Below are 19,539 nucleotides of genomic sequence, written 5' to 3' on the forward strand. Positions count from 1 at the left end.
GAAATAGAGACACAGATTTACCACTTTGACTATTTTTAAGTGCATGGTTCGTGGCATTAAGGACTCTCCCGTTACTGTGCAACCATCACCACCACCCAGCCCTAGAACATCGTCCTTATCCCAAACCGATAGTCTGTATCCTTGACACACTAACTTGCCAGTCCTCACCCCCTCAGCTCCTGGCAGTCACTGGTCATTTTCTTAAGACCCTAAAAATGCATCACATTTTTCATGGAGGAGGAATGGTCCATGGAAGACTGCGATGTTGAGAAGGGGTTCCCTCCTGAAAGGGTGGAGTGCCCTGGACACGGGTATGCTGAGCCCCTTACCAAGCCGACCTGTGATTATCTCCTATCAGGAGGGGAGAATCCACCTGCTCCTGTGTTTTCCTGGGATGCAGGTGAGCACCGTAATTTTTCGTTCCCTACAGAATGGGAATGTGTGGGAGAGTCTACAAAGAGTTAGCGGACAAGTCTAGATAGGGCTTTCTTCTGAGAGGCTGGACAGGGCATGAGAAGGCTGTGGACAGCAAGAACTTCTCTGGACCTTGACCTAGGAGTGGCTACATGGGTGTGTACCCGCATAAAGTAATCAGCCGGCTGTTCACTTTACATGTATGCACTTGGCTGTATGTGTACAAGGGTACTTCAAAAAGTTCATAGAAAATGAAATTAAAAGACAAGTTTATTTTGCTGCAAAACATTTTGAAATACCTGCATAGATTCATTAAGAATGAACTTTTTTGGGGGCCAATGCTGTGGTTTAGTGAGTAAAGCCACAGCCTGCAGCAACTGCATCCCATATGGGCGCCGGTTCCAATCCAGCTCTCCGCTATGGCCTGGGAAGGCAGTAGAAGATGGCCCAAGCCCTTGGGCCCCTGCACCTGTGCGGGAGACACAAAAGAAGTTCCTGGCTCCTGGTTTCAGATCAGCACAGCTCTGGCCATTGCAGCCATTTGGGAAGTAAACCAGCAGATGGAAGATTCTCTCTTTCTGGCTCTAAATCTCTCTGTACCTCCGTCTTTCAAATAAATAAAATAAATCTTTTTTTAAAAAAATAAAGAATGTACTTTTTGGATAGATCCCTCAAATATTTTAAAACTTACCTTTTTCTAGTTCTTTTTTCCATGAACTTTTTGAAGCACCCTCATATTCTATTCTCCATAGAATCTTTTTTTTTTTTAAGATTTATTTTATTTGAAAGACAAAGTTACAAAATTAGAGAGAAAGAGAAAGAGAGAGAGAGCTTCCATCTGCTGGTTCACCCTCAAAATGGCCATAATGGCTGGGGCTGGACTGAGTCAAAGCCTGAAGCCAGGAGCTTCTTCCAGGTTTCCCACACGAGCGTAGCTTTCCCAGGCCATTAGCAGGGAGCTGGAGTGGAAGTGGAGCAGCCAGGACTTGAACTGGCACACGTATGGGATGCTGGCATCACAGGAAGTGGCTTAAGCCACTGCACCACAACACGAGCCCCCCCATAACAATGTTTTAAAAGAAGAGTGAGCCATTTAGCTCAAATGTGTACAGATGGCAGCAGCACAGGCAAGGAGGGGCCCTGTCTTCCCTGAGCCAGGTTTGACACACATCTGTACCTTGGTTGTATGAACAGGGCAGAATCTGTTCCATCCTGAAGTAACACCAGGTTATTTGTTTATTCATTTGTCAAGAAAAAATATGTGAAGACCTTCTCTGAGCCAGGCCCCATGCAATGCTCCAGGGGTAGGAAGAAGGCCCCGGATTTCAGGGAACATCAGCTGTCATTACCTCTGCTGTCCACCTGCAACATACACAGGCAGGAGCTGCTTGGCCTAAACGGCTCCTCCTGCAGCCCAAGCTCATTTCCTCTTGCTCTCTTCTCAGCAGAGGCCATCTCTCTCTCTCTCTTTTTTTTTTTTTTAAGATTTATTTATTTATTTGAAAGAGTTACACAGAAAGGCAGAGAGGGAGAAAGAGAGAAAGAGAGAGAGAGAAAGAGGTCTTCCATCTGCTGGTTCACTCCCCAGATGGCCACAATGGCCGGAGCTGTGCTGATCCAAAGCCAGGAGCCAGGAATTCCCATGCGGGTGCAGAACCCCAAGGAATTGGGCCACCTTCTACTGCTTTCCCAGGCCAAAGCAGAAAGAGAGCTGGATCGGAAGAGGAGCAGCCAGGACTCGAACTGGCGCCCATATGGGGTGCCTGCACTGCAGGCAGTGGCTTTACCCACTATGCCACAGCGCTGGCCTCCAGAGGTCATCTTAAAGACTGTCTAAGGGCATACCGGGGAGCTCTGGCCAGGTGATCACTAGGAGGGACTACTCTCCAGGTCAGGCCAAACACTCTATTCCTTTATAAACCTGCCTATCTCGAACCCCCTGATCGATGTTGCTTGAACGCTAACAAGGAGGCATTGCAATGTATCTGTTTAGAACATGTTGAGGACTGATGCTTGCTATGCCCATCTTTGTACTGACTGTACTCATTGAGCACAAAATATGTGCATAATATGGTGCTTGGCACAAAGGTGGTATTCATGAAGTCAACCGAACAGGTAGTTGAGTTTGTAAGTGGACAGATAGAGCGACAATAAGCCTGGAGTGGCTAAATGACAGGCTCAGGAGTACAGAACACTGGCCAGACTGGCAGTGACACCTGTCCCCAGACTGAAGCCCACCCTGCTTCCCTTGGCAGGCAACAGCCACACCATAAATCTATCCCACCTATCCCTTGGAAGAGGTGGGTTTGATTTACATCAGCTATCAAACAGCAACAATACGAGCCTTCAAACTTTATTGCCTTTTGATTATTCTTGGTGAAGCACAGAAATATCATTTAAAACATTAGCAATTACTTTGAAGGTGCGTCTCGCACAGGGTTTGTAGATGGGGTGTTTTCCAAACTGGGAAGTCAGTGTTCTCTGCCAGGCAGGGCCGGGGCATCGGCGGCCTGCAGCCGACGCAGCGGCAGAATTGATCTTCCAGGCCTCATTCTCATTCCCATCAGCAGCCAATCAGACACCTCATCCCTGACCAGTCCCTGTCCATGTATAATTTATACACTGATTTCAGCAGATTAATCTCTGCCTTGTGCACAGGGTGGGTGGAGCCGAGAGAGCTCCCCTGCTTGCTTTCTCTAGGGAGAATGATCACGTTTCATGCCGTAGATTTAATTCTGTTTCCACCTGGGGAATTTTTAAAAGATGAATTGTAAACCTTCTTTTAGATTTACTTAAGTTGGGGGAGTGGGTGGAAGGATGGGCATATGTGGTGACTTCCGTTTGTGAAGGAAGTGGACTTGTCCCAGGCAGGTCAGAGGGGAGGCCATCTTATCACCTCTGGTGCTCAGCCATGGTCGCCCACTTTGGGGGTGAGCTAGGGATGCTGGGAGAGGGTGGAAGCCATCCTCCCGTGGTGTCAGGACCAGTGTCCAGGGACGTCTGCCTCAAGCACAGATCCTGATGCCCGGCTCCCAGGGACCTCCTCACGTTGCTTGAGCGGGTCCTTCGGAAGATAGGATCCTCTTTCCTAAACCCAGCAAGGTCTCATGGTGCCAGGCTCTGTTGTCCCTCCTTTTCTTCATTTTCCTTCCCCTTGTCCCCGGGGAGGGTCTAATCCCAGAGTCTCAAGAGCCACCTTGACCGTGTCTGAACCCCGCCCAGCCCCCCATACCAAAGCCTCTTCCCCAGACACCTGTGCTTTTCCACCCACTGGAAGCGCCCCCTGGGGGGGTCCATTGCAGCCGTCCTGCCGGGAGTCCTTCCAGAACAGGCAGTGTGGTCCATTGCATTTTCCGAGATGGCTGCACCAAGAGCGCCCACCCCACGTGTTTGTACGATGTGACCTCGACAACTCCTCCACTTGAATTTACCAGATTGGTGGCAACAGCAGAAATAAGGGTCTCACTCTGCCCAGTCCTCTGGGCACTCGAACTCCTGGAGCCCAGCCCCCCTGCTGGGGAAACCCAGGCCACAGGGACGGCCACGTGTGGGTATCCGGTGACAGCATCAGGGTCAGGCCTGTGAGTGAGGAAGCCCTGCAGATGCTTCAGCCCTGGCAAACATCTGAACATGCTGCCCAAGCGATCCTGAGTGAGCACCATCTCCTGAACCCCAGTGAACCTGCAGAACCCTGAGAGCCAATGATACAATGTTTGTTGCTGTTTGAAGACACTAACTTAGGGGGGTTCTCCACACTTTCCCTTCATGTAGCACAAACCGCTGCACCGCTTTCAGATCTCATCTCGAACGCTCAGATCATTTTCCTTACATTGCTGGTGCCTAGCCCACAGGCAGCAACCCACACAGAGAGTGGGGAGTAGCGGTGGCTCCCAGCCTCGCCTCCTCCCCTCCATTAAGATGTGAATCACCTCCGGAGCGGCCAAGCAGCAACTGTGCTGCCAGAGGGTGAATTGGCGACTTCCTGGCTCGGTTCACTAGGTCCCAGGCATTCCAGAATGTCAGTGACCTTTTCTTTCCCTCTGATGTGTTCATGCCAGGCTTCTAGGGGCCAGGATCCCTCCCCAGCCTCCAGCCCAGTTGCAGAAGCAGCCTGGCATGTCAAAGAAGTCCCGAGTCCCCCAGGGCACAGGTTAGAGTTGACTGCGCATCCGTGGTTTTCTTCCATCAGTAGGCTGACTGCGGAAAACAAAGCTCAGGCCAGGTTGGTGCAAGCCATAGAAGCAGAAAATGGAAATCCATCTCTCCTTGCCTGAACCCACCCATCTGGAATGCACCAAGGGAATGCCACTGTTTTCGTCCATCCGGGCTGCTACACACAATCCTATAGGCAGAGTCTACAAACAACGGAGATTTAGTTCTCACAGTTCCGGAGGCTGGGAAATCCCGGATCAAAACACTGGCGAAGTTTGTGTCTGATTCATAGAGGGTGCTTCTTGCTGTATCCTCACAGGCTGAGAGAGGCGGGGGTCTCCGTCTCACCCCCGCCTCTCTCTCTCTCTCTCTCTCTCTCTCTCTGCCTCGTGGTTAGGACCCTCATCCCTTCTATGCCAGTGTCACAGGCAGCAACCTGCGACCTCACAACACCGGCCCCAGAAACCATGTCTTTAAATTTATTTTTATGTATTTGAAAGGCAGAGAGAGAGAGAGAGAGAGAGAGTTCCTTGTTTTGCCCCCCAAATGCCCAAAACTGCCTGGGTTGTGCCACATCAAAGCCAGGAGCCTGGAATTCAATCTGGGTCACTCAAGTGGGTGGCAGGGGTCCAAGCTCTTGAGCCATCACCTGCCACCTCCCAGGGTGCACATTAGCAAGGAGCTGGATCAGAAGCAGAGGACCTGAGAGCTGAACCCAGGCGCTCTGATATGGAACGCAGGTGTCTGAAGGCAAATGCTGCCCCCCTGGGACCCAGCTCTTCCTGCCCCCCAGGGCTGCTCCCTTTCCCTCAGCCTGATGGTGTTTCTTCCCCTCCCTGCAGAGTCCCGCTTGTACACGTCCTGCTCTGAGGCTGTCCACCTGCTCTGAAGCTCTCCACCTGCTCTGAGGCCGTCCACCTGCTCTGAGGCCGTCCACCATCAGCATTTGCCGCTCATCCAGGCAGGCACCTCTTAGCCCCTACTCCCGCCTTACCACCTAGAGCACTTGTGTGATCCTGAGATCAGCTTCAGAACTGAGCCTTCTTTTTAATACCAAGAGGTCTGGGTCCCTAGAGGAATTTCTGTTTCGTACTCACTGACCCTCGAGGAGCCAGGTTCAAAATCCAACATCATGGCACCGGTATCTGAGCACCCAGCCGGATCATAGAAACTGAGTATACAACGAAAGCACAGGGCAACGTTTCCCCAAGTGTGTCTTGTGGAGCCCTGCCTCCAAGAAACGCTATACCAAAGAGAGATTCCACAGCCCCACAGGTTCAGCCAACACCACGCACTCTACTCTTTGGTTTACAAACACTCCTTAGCAAATGGTTCACTTTGAGTTCTTTCGGTACAGAAGCTTCCTTTTATTTAACTCCGGGTTTCTCCAGTTTGTTTAATCCCAGAACTTTTTTATCCATTTTAGGTTCTGTGGAACTACCTTTGAATAACACTGTTCTGGTCTCTCCGCCCTGGCCTGAATGGGGCTCACCTGCCTGCCAGCGCCAACCTCCCGTTCTACAGGGGTGCCAACCAGGCCAGCAGTGTGTGGCCTGGGACCATGGACCAACAGAGGTGACACCCCTACTACGGCCAGAGCTCTTGGGCCACCTGCTCCGAGCCCTGGACTCTAGAGCCAGCTACAGCCCAGCCCAAGCTGACCTCCTGGCACTTGATCTTGGGCTTTCGGCCACTTGCTGCCTCCCTGGGCCCCTGCAGACTGCCTGCCTGCTTCTGTCTAGAAAGGAGAGAGCAAGCAGGGCTGGCAGCCTAGCTGGAAGGAGCAGCACACCGAAGGCAGCACAGCTGGGCATCCAGCACCTGGCAAGGCCAAGAAACAAGCTGCTCTCCAACTCCACACGCCTTCCCAAGCAGACAGCACGGGAGAGTCCCCTGCCTCTCCCCCTGCCCACCCACCCAGGCAGCACCCAGTGCAGCAGCAGTGCCAGAGCCACCGCTGCCTCCGCCCACAGCAGCCGCAGTCGTGCGAATGCCACCGGCCTCGCCTGTCGGCTCTTGACAACAGGCCCAGCAGTACCAATACACTTGCCTAGAGCTAAATCCTGGACAAGAGATCAAGAATTAGTCACGGGGCCAGCATGGTGGCGTAACAGGGCCGCAGCCTGCAGTGCAGGTATCACATATGGGCGCCGGTTCAAGTCCCGGCTGCTCCACTTCTGATCCAGCTTCTTGCTGATGTGGCTGGGAAAGCAGTGGAGGATGGCCCAAGTCCTTGGGACCCTGCACCCACATGGGAGACCCAGAGGAGGCTCCTGGCTCCTGGCTCCTGGCTTCAGATCAGTGCAGCTCCAGCCATTGAGGCCAACTGGGGAGTGAACCAGCGAATGGAAGACCTCTCTCTCTCTCTCTCTCTCTCTCTCTCTGCCTCTCCTCTCTCTGTGTAACTCTGAATTTCAAGTAAATAAATAAAATCTTTAAAAGAAAAAAAAAAGAATTAGTCATGACCTCGAGGGGCCCCGGACAGGTGTGGAAGCGCTTGGGGGAAGGGCCTGTAAAGTCGGCACAGCCTTCCACTTCCTGTGGAATTTGCTCTCTCAAGCCAGAACCCGGACCTACATTGTCCATAATGAAGGATCCCCCTCGCATCTGTGCAGCTACAGCAATGGCCAGCCCAAGGCTTTGTGGAATGGAGCTATACGTGTGTGTGTATGTACTTTGTTGATGGACACACATGTGGACGTGGGAGCAGGGGGTGGGAGGAGAAGAGCCAAGAACACAGGAGAAAGCCCAAATGGCCAAGTTCGATGAAACAGCATTGCCTGGGAAAGACACGCATTTCCCAGGACTGAGCCTTAATAGTGGCCTCAGTGACTGCTCCCCTGCCCCACACCCACCCCACTCCTGAAGAGGTGCCCCCTGCCAAGAAATTTATAGCCCCTCTTCTGAATGCTCCACAGTAAGCATAGGACCAAGACAGTAACTAGAGGGCAAAGCAATTACCCATTTCCCCAGGTTGAAGTTCCAACCTCTTATTGCTTTGATAATTTACTCTGCAAAGTGGCAGGCACCTTGGCTCAGAGTCGTTTTCCAAATCTATTTAAAAGTTCCTGAATTCTGCTGAGTCTGATTTCACTTTATGAACAGGACAAAAAACAATAAGGTCTTCAACACCTCATTGTTTGGAGCTAAATATCACCCGGGGTCCTTCTTTCAAAGCCTGTAATTATAATAGGACTTGGGTTTCCGGCAAAGCTTCCATTTCCTGGTATTAGCTAGGAGACAGAATTAGCGACCTCATTGTTTTAGTGTGAGTCTTTGGAGCAGTGGACCAAAAATTAAATCCCTGAGTGTTGCCCTTTCTCTACCACATCTTTCCATTTGCACTGAGATCTTGGCACGCTCAGACCCAGCTTCAAGGTTCTCATGGAAAGGCTGGGGAGGGGGGGTCCCAGTTTTCAGGGAAAATACAAGGAATGGGAATGCCAAGACAAGAGAGGAGCCAAGTGACATCACAATCTATCTCATTCTGAAACTATGAGTTCATCGTCTGCCGTGACCTCTGCTTGCCCCTCACTGAACCTCCCCCTGTTTGCTAAGGAATGGCTCCTCCAGCTGCCACTGGCTCAAGGCACAAACCTGGGGTTAGGTGGGCCTTGCCCATGTCCCTCGGCACAGCCCTGTGCCACATCCTAAGCTCCGTCAAGGTCGTTCTCCCTTCTCCAGCCCTGCCTCTGCTCAGGCCACGGTCTTCTCTCCCCTGCAGTAACAAGGCCCGATGCGGCCGCCTGGCTCCAACCTCGCTCCCTTCTGTGCATCCTGCACATTATGGCTGGAAAGACCCTTCTGAAAACCAGCCAGGATAATGCTTCTGCTCTGCTTCACACCCTCAGACGCCGCCAGTGTCCCCCAAGATAAAACCCAACCCCAGGACGGGTGTTTGATACAGTGTTTAAGACACCCACATCCCAGATGTACCTGCCTGGGTTTGAGTCCTGGCTGCGCTCCCAATTCTGGCTTCCTGATAATGTGCACCCTGGGAAGGAGGGGTGATGGCTCAAGTTCCACAGGTCCTCACCACCCATATGGGAGACCTGGATTGAACTCCTGGCTCCTGGCTTCATGCTGGCCTAACCCAGCCCCAGCTGTTGCTGGCATTTGGGGAGTGAACCAGCAGATGGAATACGGCAAGTTGGCGATGGCTTCTTCCAAAGTCAGGTGCCTGGAAACCCATCCAGGCCTCCCACATGGCTGGCAGGAACCTGACAGTCGTCGGAATTCAAATGAGGCACTCAGATACGAAATATGAGCATCTCGGGTAGTGGCTTCACCTGCTTGGCCATGGCGCTTGCCCCTTGTCTCTCAGAAAAACAGCAGAGGGCGTGGCCTTTCTTCTTCCTCCAAATCAGATTTCTTTTTTTCTTTTCTTTTTTTTTTTTTTTTTTTTTTGACAGGCAGAGTTAGACAGTGAGAGAGAGACAGGGAGAAAGGTCTTCTTTTTCCGTTGGTTCACCCCTCAAGTGACCGCTATGGCTGGTGCGTTGTGGCCAGCGTGCTGCGCTGATCAGAAGCTAGGAGCCAGGTGCTTCTCCTGGTCTCCCATGCGGGTGCAGGGCCCAAGCACTTGGACCATCCTCCACTGCCTTCCTGGGCCACAGCAGAGAGTTGGACTGGAAGAGGAGCAACCGGGACTAGAACCCGGGGTGCCAGTGCCGCAGGCAGAGGATTAGCCTAGTGAACCGTGGTTCCCGCCCACATCAGAGATTCTTAACTCCTTTTGGTTTTGTTTTGACAACAGTATCACTTTGGCAGTCAGGTGAATTCTATGGGCCCTATCTTAGAATAATATATTTTTTTATTTATTTATTTGACAGGTAGAGTTATAGACAGTGAGAGACAGAGAGAAAGGTCTTCCTTCTGTTGGTTCACCCCCCAAATGGCTGCTATGGCCAGCGCTGCGCCGATTCAAAGCCAGGAGCCAGGTGCTTCCTCCTGGTCTCCCATGCGGGTGCAGGGGCCCAAGCACTTGGGCCATCCTCCACTGCCTTCCCAGGCCACAGCAGAGAGCTGGACTGGAAGAGGAGCAACCAGGACTAGAACCCAGCACCCATATGGGATGCTGGCACCACAGGTGGAGGATTTACCAAGTGAGCCACGGTGCTGGCCCCAATATTTTTAAATAAGTTTCATGCAAATAACTATAATGGAACACTTATTAAAATGTTAAGGCAATATTTAAAGATATAATAGCATAGGTAACACTTCATAAACACATCCACGGTCAAGATCTAGTGGTGCATCTAATAACCATATAATTTCAAAGTGAAGCTGAGTATAAATGTTTTATAATATGCTCACAGCTGTAATGTTACATGAAAATACCTGTGATTTCTTGCAGTGCCAAAGCAGTATGCTGCTAGCATAGTTGTTGCCTGCATTCATAATGGAAAGAAATGCCAGGTTTCAGTTAAAGGCTGGTGATGTCATTCCTTTTGCCACTTGGGTTCATGGTTCCGTGAGTTTGTCCACGGAGCCCACATTAAAAATCTACTTCTGGGGCTAGTGTTGTGGCGTCATCAGGTTAAAGCCCTCACCTGCAGTGACGATGTCCCCATATGGGCACCAATCCCAGTCCTGGCTGCTCCATTTCCGATCCATTCTCTACTAATACGCCTGGGAAAGCAGTAGAAGATGGCCCAAGTGCTTGGGCCCCTGCACCACATAAGAAACTTGGAAGAAACTCCTGGCTCCTGGCTTGGGATCAGCTCAGCTCCAGCCATTGCTGCCATTTGGGGAGTGAACCAGTGGATGGAAGACCTCTCTCTCTCTCTCTCTCTCTCTGTAACTGTCTTTCAAATAAATAAAATAAATCTTTTTAAAAAATCCAGCTCTGGACTTCATGCACTCTGGCTGTGACGGCTAGAACCACTGTAGCCATCCTGTGAACAGCAAGAAGATGGACTGGGATGGAGGTTAACATCACGAAACCATGACAAGAACTTGGGTCCTTGACTGTCTCCCTAAAGCCTATGGACTCTCATTGTAAAAATAAATAAATAAATAAAGGTTGTTCAAGCCCATTTGACCCAGGGCTAATTTACAGAGGAGGAAAAATGTTTCATTTTCTATCAGAGTCAGGGTACTAAGATAGACCAAATAGGGACAGCTACCTTGAGCTCCCCATCCAAGCAGGAAGCCCCTCTCCTGACTAAAAGCAATTTAAACCACTCGTGCTGTGTTCACAGCGCAGAGAATCCTGATTCCTGGGTGCCCACACAGGCACTGAGCCCTGGGTCAGAGAGCTGCGAGGAGCCGCAGCACCCGCAGAGCCTGCTGTGGGGAGGGGAAGCCTGGCGCGGGCCCCGATCGACCAGAGCGCCTTTTCTAACCGCGCCGCTTTGAGCACACCTGGACGCAGGGACGGGGGTTCCGAACATTAAAGCTGCCACCCCGTCACCCCCAGCACGGGGCAGGAGCGATGTGGGACACGGCCAAGAGCATGACTGTTCCAATCCCAGTCCTCAGAAAGGAACTCCAAGCAGGAGGATGCAGCAGGTGCGCCTTGAACGCGCCCCGGAGATGGCAGAAGCCACAGCCCCAAGGCACCGAGTCAGTAGCCTAGCAGCTTTAGTAAACTCAGGTTTACAGTCAAACGTTTGAAGTTCTGCTGAGGCTGCGGGTCCAGGGACCACACTTTAAGAAGCATTGATTGAGATGCTCCATCGTGGTTCAGAATTAGTCCCATGGCCCCACGGCAAATAATGCCCCTCAGGAAAGAGGAACTGGCCGGAGAAGGTCATTAGGTGTTAGCAGGCTGAGCAAAGCTCTTTGCCAGGTTTGGTTTGAACCAGGTGCAACTATTTTTGACAGGGGAATGGTGGAGCCAGCTTGTAACAACTCACAAGAGCCAACTGGTAAATTTTCAGGAATTTGCAAGCTGATTGTTAAACATAGCTATTATTAAAAATTAAAGGGGGGGGGCGGTGTTGTGGTGCAGCGAGTTAAGCAGCTGCCTGCAGTGCTGGCATCCCATATGGGCACTAGTTCGAGTCCTGGCTGTCTCAGTTCCAAAACTGATGTGCCTGGGAAAGCAGCAGATGGCCCAAGTGCTTGGGTCCCTGCTGCCAACATGGGAGACCCAGATGGAGTGCCTGGCTCCTGGCTTTGGCCCGCCCAGCCCTAGCCACTGTGGCCATCTGGGAAGTGAACCAGTGGATGGAAGACCTCTCTCTACCTCTATCTCTCTCTCTGTCTCTCTGCCTTTCAAATAAATAAATAAATCTTTTAAATAAATAAAATTATATACACTTAAAGTAAAATAAATTCCATTAAAAGCAAAGATAGTAAATACTCAAAACGCATCACTTCCTACTTATTTCACTATATTTCATTGTCAGCTATTCTCTGGAAGCAAATGACATCTATTATATCTGCATGGTTAAAATACAATATAGTGATGTTTGAGGGTACTCAAAAATATGTGAAAAAGTGGAATTAAAAGATACATTGTGGGGGGGGGGGCGACGCTGTGGCACAGTAGGTTAAGCTGCCACTTGAGATGTCAGAGTGCCAGTTCCCACCCCAGCTACTCCGCTAATGATCCAGTTTCCTGCTGATGTGTCTGGGAGGCAACAGATGACGGCCCAAGTACTTGGGTCCCTGCCACCCAAATGAAAGACCTGGATTAATTTTCTGGAAGATTGCTGTCTGTTTTGATCTCTCTCTTTCTGTCACTCTTACTTTTTCAAATAAATAAACCTCAAAACAAAAAAGAGATCCAGTTGGGGCAGGCATTTGGCTCAGTAGTTAAGATGCTGTTCTAGATGCCAGCGTCTCATATTGGAGCCCCGGTTTTGATCTGACTCCAGCTTCCTGCTAATGTGCACCTGGGGAGACAGCAGTGATGGCTCAAGTAATTGGGTTCCTGCCAGCTCCTGGCTTCAGCCCTGGACCAGTTCCAGCAGCTATAGGCATATGAGTAGAGAACCAGTGGCTAGGATTACTTTTCTTTCTGTCTCTGTCTCTAGCGCGCTCTCTCTCTCTCTCTGCCTCTGAAATGTCCATAAAATATATATATATATATATGTTTATGTTGGTGCAAAAAATTTTGAAATCACGTATGCAAATCCTGCTATATATCTCTTCTCAGCTCTGCATTCAGTAACTTAATGTTGACAGCCTGAAATCAACCACAGTAGGAGCATTTACACTATGGAATTTGTCAACTGGATGGACTTCAGAAAAGGATGGAGAAAATGTTAACAATGCAGATTAAACTGAAAGGCATGGTGTGTCTATAGCTGTGATGTTGTGACTGGCACAAAACAAGCGAGGAAATATTCTTCCAGCATTCAGAAACTACTACCTGATTCAGCAAACAACTCAGTAGGTCACTGCTGGACAAATGAAGTTCTGATACACACGTTTGTTGTTGCTTACTCCATAATACAGATAAAAATATCAACCAACATGCAGAATTTATAATCATTCATTAATGACATGAGAACCCTCTTAGCTTACATCACATTTATTCATAGTGAGATTTGGTCAAATTAGGCTACAGGCACAAGAGTTCAGCAAAGGTTAACCAAATCATTGTAGGAATCAACAGCCATGTGGAATTTGCAATAAAGTAGTGTGTGTTTGATTCCTATTTCTAAGTCAGGTGCTACCCGTTGGCATCAGGCTGCTGAGACTACCCTAAGAAAACACGACAGATGGGTGGCCCAAACCGCAGAAATGTATTTCCTCACAGTTCTGGGGGCCTCACATCCAAGAACAAGGTTCTGGCCAGTTGAGTTTCTGGTAGGGGCTCTCTTCCTGGCCACCTGCTCTCTGTGTCCTCACTCGGCCTGGCCTGGGCGTGTGCCTGTGAAGAGAGGGCGAGCTGTCCGGCATCTCTTCTTAGAAGGACACTAATCCTATCAGATCAGAACCCCCTCCTTATGACGGCAATTAGCCTTAATATTTCCTTAAAGTGCCCGTCTCGGAAGACAGCCGCGGTGTGGGCTAGGGCTCCAGTATGACACACGATATCCCATCAACAACAGCATCCTTTCTATCTGTAAAATGCATAAGCACTCATAGTCACAATACATGAGTTATGTGAAGTGCACAGTGAGCGGGTCTGTCCTGGAAGGCCCGTTTTCAAGCATTTGTCAGCAACGGCTTTCAGTCATCTCCGGATCGTGACCAGGGAGGGCTCTTGCTGACTATGAGGCCTGTGATTCTTTTGCCCAGAGTGAGTGGGGGAGCAGCTGCCTTGCAGACTTCTGTCTTACCAGGCTGCTTTCGTAGGATGTGCTGCTGACGGCAATAATGTCTTTCCCACTCGAGTGGGGACACCAGCTCTTTCACCCTCCACAGTAGCGTGGTGCACCTCCCAGACAAGGAGACGCCCTGAAGGTGGCAACACTTGCCGAGCCGGGGCCACACGCAGCCTCCCCACAGCTCCCAGCCTGGCTCTCTCTGCTCCCACGTTTGCCAGGATACAAGAAGCAGGCCACTGCCTCTCTGCCCAAGAACACGGCGAGTGCAGGGACCTCCCACCCTCATCAGAGGTGCAGGGCAGCTTGCTGTGTGCAAAGGAGCAGGTCCTTCAGTGCTCCAGGGAGAAGGGTACTCTGGGCAGGGGTGACAGTGTGAGAGACACAAGGCCTTGAGCTGGGGAAGCAGAGGGGCTTCCTGGAGTAGCGGACCCTCACCACCTCCCAGACATGCTGGGGAAGAGAGACCCAGACCTGCGGGGGCACAGGTGGGGCTAGCAAATAGCAACCGTCTGGCCTAACGACTCAGGAGAGCTCCCTTCTGAGCTTCGTCCTTGCTTTACAGATGAGAAAGCTCCTCTCAACGGGGGAGATGGCTCAGCCACCACGGTCGCATGGAGAGTCCGTGTCCTGCGCTTTGGATTTGTGGTGATTTCCTTAGGCCTCTGCACTGGCCGAGCTTAAAGCTCATTGTTGTGTGTTTGTTGCAGCACAGGAACTATCCTGGAAGAGGTCTGCAGACTTCCAGTGTGGCTTGGGCCGGGGGGTGCGGGCTGAGTGATGTCCTCAGGACTTTCTCCGTGTTGGCTCCGGTGTCCTGCAGGCTTTTACTCAGTGTGGGATGATGTTTGTGCAAGCTGCAGTCACAAAGGGTCAGGCTCCCACCCAGCGTAAGGAAGACAAGCTCTTCCCAGGAAGGCCCACAGAAATCACTTGGGACCAGCTGGGGTCTGATGTCATACCTCTGAACAAGTCCCAATGGCTCGGGGAGCGCAGAGAACCTGCTTGGCCATGCTTGGGTCATTTGCTTATCTGCTGGAGTGAGCAATGAACTCTGGCCCAGAGCACGTGAACTATACAGGCAGTAGGGAGTGGCTTCCCAAAGAGAAATCCCTTTATGTACAGGGGATATGTTCCCAGGTCTCCAGTGGATAGTACCAGATCCCAGACACACATCCGCAGCTTTTACTTTTTCACTTCCAGGGAAGCACACTGGCATAGCCTCATTACCAGCATCACTACTCTTGTGCTTCAGGGCCATTACTAGGTCAAATAAGTGTTACTTAAACACAAGCACTATGCTGCTTCTACTGTTGCAAAGGCTACCAGACCACCAAGTGACGAATGGGCGGATGTGGCATACAGCATGGGTACACTGGATGAAGGAAGGGTCACATCGCAGGCAGGGGGAACAGGACAGCCTAGATTTCATCAGACCACTCGGAACGGCATACACTATAAAATGTATGGACTCTATTTCTGGAATTTCCCATTGCATGTTTTTGGATTGTTGTTAGCTATAGGTAACTGAGACCATGGAAAGATAAGGAGGGACGACTGTTAAAGAACAGTCAGGGCAATGAACTCAGGGTAGGCAAAAAGACTTTACATGCCCTGCCTGTATGCTGCACCTACCATCTGTCAGGCTCTTTATCCATTTTCTTTTTACATTAAATCCTCACAACAGTATAACTTAACCTTTCAGAACTCAAGTTTCTCCCTTTTAAAATGAGGATAGTGATACCTGATGATAAGGAGAGCTACCACTTATTTAGTGCTTGCTGTGTACCAGGCACTGGGCTAAGTGCTTCATGTATTCCAACTCATTTAATTGTGGATATCATGGGATTGCAGCTGCACATAAACAAAAACAGATGACATAAAAGATTCTAGGCATAATACCTGGTGTATAATACGTGATAGATATGTGAATACATTTTGCTATATCAGTCACTCATCTATCTGCTACAGTATGAAGCACCTAACAGGTGCTTATTTTAAAAATTAAACACATGAACCCTTGAGCAAATTACTTCTATATTTATTCACTTATTCTCCACCTAGATGTACAAAAGATTTGATATAACGTGTAGGATGTATATTCAATACTATAGTGTAATATAAATAGAAAAATAGATTCAGAACCAAGGGAAAATGTAAATTAGGATAGAATAATACGACAGGTGAAAAAGTAAAAGGCATTCATAACGACCAGGCAATTAGTTTGTGAATTTGGCTCTGACTTTCCTGGCAGCTCAAGAGAAAAGGGAAAACCCATTAGTTACAATTCCACACTTCAAAAATGAAAAAAAAAAAATCATTCCTCAGGGAGGAGAATTCATTGCACTGGCTTTTCAATAAAAGAATACTTACTGGGGAGCTGGCGAGGAGGCCACAGAGACGGATGCTGAGGCGCCTACTGGGGACAGAACTGTGGCAAGAGTTAGTCGGCAAGACAGTGCTGCAGCGTTTTCTTTTCTCTTAAAAATGTTCATTGATTTGAAAGGCAGAGAGAAAGAGAGAGAAAGTCTTCCCACTGATTCACTTCCCAAAGGCCCACAGCACCCAGGGCTGGGCTAGGCTGAATCTAGGTGTCCCACATGGTGGTAGCAACTCAAAGAGTGGAGCCGTCACCTGCTGCCTCCCAGGGTGCACATCGGCAGGAAGGCGGAATGAGAAGCAGAGCCAGGCCTCTTCCTGGGCACTCTGAGAAAGGAGGGAGCCGCAGGCAGCGTGTCGTCCCTGAGCCAAACCCGCAGCCTAGCACCTCATCCTTGTAGGGCAAATGCCAAAGCACTTCTGGTGGCAGGATGACGTGCCACTTTAGGCCTTGGATGTAACAATTCAATTCCTTGAGGCAAAATGCCTGCCCTGGCCTTGGCAGGGACCAACTTCACTTTCAGAGGGAAGGGGGAGAGGCGCCGACTCAGAGGGCCTGAGCTCCACCCTGGAGAGGCAGGAGATTCTCTGCCTGAGCTTCTGGAGCACCTGCCAAGGGGTTTCCACCTCCAGCTCCCCTGGGCAGGACACCTCCTCTTAGCTCCAGGGCGCCTGGCTGCAGCTAGGAAAGCGTTAATTGTGGTGACCCAAATCTGCAGTCCCACTTTCAGTAGGCTGAAAATTACTTTTTAATCCTGGCTTTCAAGGCTTGCCTGGGGAGCCATCTGCTGCACCCTCCCCCGCCGCCCCCCACCGCACCCCACCCCAGGCACGCGGGATTACTCCCACCTGCCTGGCCCAACTGGCTCTTGTGGAGCCTTTTTCTGCTCCTGCCCTTCCAGACAATGGCAATCTTGGGGACGACAGTTTCGTCTGTGGGCTTGGGAGACAACATGAATTTTAAAACAAGAAAAAGCAAGGCCTCCCAGTGCAGATTAAACAGAAAACACTTTGAAAGGTCAGATTCCACAGAGGTGAGGGGCCAGGGCAAGCAGACCTCGCGGCCTTGCCACTGTGCCATCAGCTGCAGGCATCCGGGGCTGGGCAGTGGGGCGGTTGGGTTTTTCTCCTGGCTCCAGCACTTGGTGGCCAGAGGGTTCCAAAAGGGGGTGAGGCACCTATGACTGTGAGATTGCTCCACGCTAGGAGACTGAGTAGAAATCCCTGAATTCCTATTGGAGGTAATGCTCTCAGCACCATGTTGGCCCCGACTGTGGCCTTGATCTGTGCCCTTGAAGACCTCACTAACTGGGGAGGGGGAGATGACGAGTCGACGAAGAGGGTCCAGCGCCAGGCGTGCTGCCATGGGGTCTTTAGGCTGAACTTCCAAGAACAGGAGAGACCAGGTGGGCCCAGACATTCCAAGGGCTGACAATCACATGGGCAGGGGCCCGAGAGGCAGCGAGAGAGGCTCCTCCTACCCAGTTGGTGGGGTAACCAGTGTGTGGGTGCGGCCTCTGAGAAGGACCATCTAGCAGTAATCTTCGAAACTATAAATACACACATCCTTCCACCCAAAATTCCACTTCCAAGAATTTATCTAACAGATACACTCCCACGTGTGCCAGATGACATCCTCACAGCGTTGTTCAATGCAGCATTGTTTGCAATCACAAAAGGCTGAGCATGACCTAAATGTCCACCAACAGGAGACTGGTTAAATGGATGACAGTGTAGCCACGCAAAGAATACTTTGCCATGGGGAAAAGAATAAAGTCATCCTTTATGTTCTGGTATGAAATGATCTCTGAGAGGATTGTGAGGTTTAAACGAAAAAGAGCGATGTGTGGCCCTTGCTTGAATTTTGATTAGAACAGGAAGGGAGAGGGAGGGGAGAAAGGGGAGGGGGAGAGAGAGAACTGAATGCTAACTGGATAGTTTATTTATTTATTAGATTTATTCATTTATTTGAAAGGCAGAGTTACAGAGAGGCAGAGCCAGAAGCAGAGAGAGTGAGAGAAAGGTCTTCCATCCGTCGGTTCACTTCCCAAATGGCCACAATGGCCGGAGCTAGGCCAGTCTGAGGCCAGGAGCCAGGAGCTTCTTCCAGGTCTCCCACGTGGGTTCAGGGGCCCAAGGACCTGGGCCATCTTCCCCTGTTTTCCCAGGCCATAGCAGAGAGCTGGGTCGGAAGTGGAGCAGCCAGGACTCGAACTGGCACCCATATGGGCTGCTGGCACTGCAGGCAGGGGCTTCACCAGCCACGCCACAGCGCCAGCCCCCGGATAGTTTATTGAACAATTGTCACTGTTATTTTTACATACAATGGTAGTTACAGTCATGTTTGTCATGTTTCTTTCAGTCATTTTCTTCTAGAGATAGGTGCTAAAGAATTCACAGATGAAACCGTACGATGTCGGGGATTTGCCTTGAAAGCATTGGGAGGAGAGGGACAGTGGTGAGGAGGGTAGATGCTACACGATGGGCCACTTGCGGATCACTGTTGAAGCATGTCGACTGCCAGTCGGGGCTTCGCACTGTCTTCTCTATTGCTACGTATGTGTGCAAGTTGCCCCGCAATAAAACATTTCTAGATGGAGTGGGCAGTTAAGATGTTGCCCGGGATGCCACACCCCATCCTGGAGTGTCTGGGTTCAATTCCCAGCTCCAGCTCCCGACTTCAGATACCAGCTTCCTGCTGCTGCACATCCCGGGAGACAGCAGATGAGAACTTCAGTACATGGGCCCCGACACTCACCCAGATGGAGTCCCGAGCTCCCGGCTTTGGCATAGCCCAGCCCCAGCTGTCAAAGGCATTGAGAGTGAACTGGCAGATTGAAGATCTCTCTTTCTCCTCTCTCTCTCTCTCTCTCTCTCTTGCAAATAAATATAAATAAATAGAAGTCAAGCATTTTTGTAAAGCCAGGTATAGAATGGCATATTTAGATATGCTGTCATTGGAACTGAAAAGAACTAATCCTCACCTTAATTAATTAATTAATTAATACGATGCATACGTATGTAATGCATGTCTTCCTGGGCCTATGGGGCTGTTTGGGAATATACACAATCCGCTTAAAATGTCCTTATAGTTTAGAGCAAAAGAACAATCTTTGAAGGGGTAGCGGAAGGTTGAGGGAGGTTTCTCAAGAGCAGGTGACCCCTGTGCCCCATCTGCAGGCCAAGCACGAGCTCGCCAGGTGAGCAGTGTAAGGAGTCAGGTGTTTAATGCTCAGGACAACCAGGGGCAAAGGACAGGAAAGTTGGGTCAACAGAGCATGTTTAACTACAAATACAGCTGAAACACGAAGAAAACCAACATCAAAACTGTTCTGTTGTCTTGAACACAACCTGTTTAATGAAAAGAGAT

This window comes from Lepus europaeus, chromosome 18 (genome assembly GCF_033115175.1).
Source record: "Lepus europaeus isolate LE1 chromosome 18, mLepTim1.pri, whole genome shotgun sequence".
NCBI classification, from domain to species: Eukaryota; Metazoa; Chordata; class Mammalia; order Lagomorpha; family Leporidae; genus Lepus; species Lepus europaeus.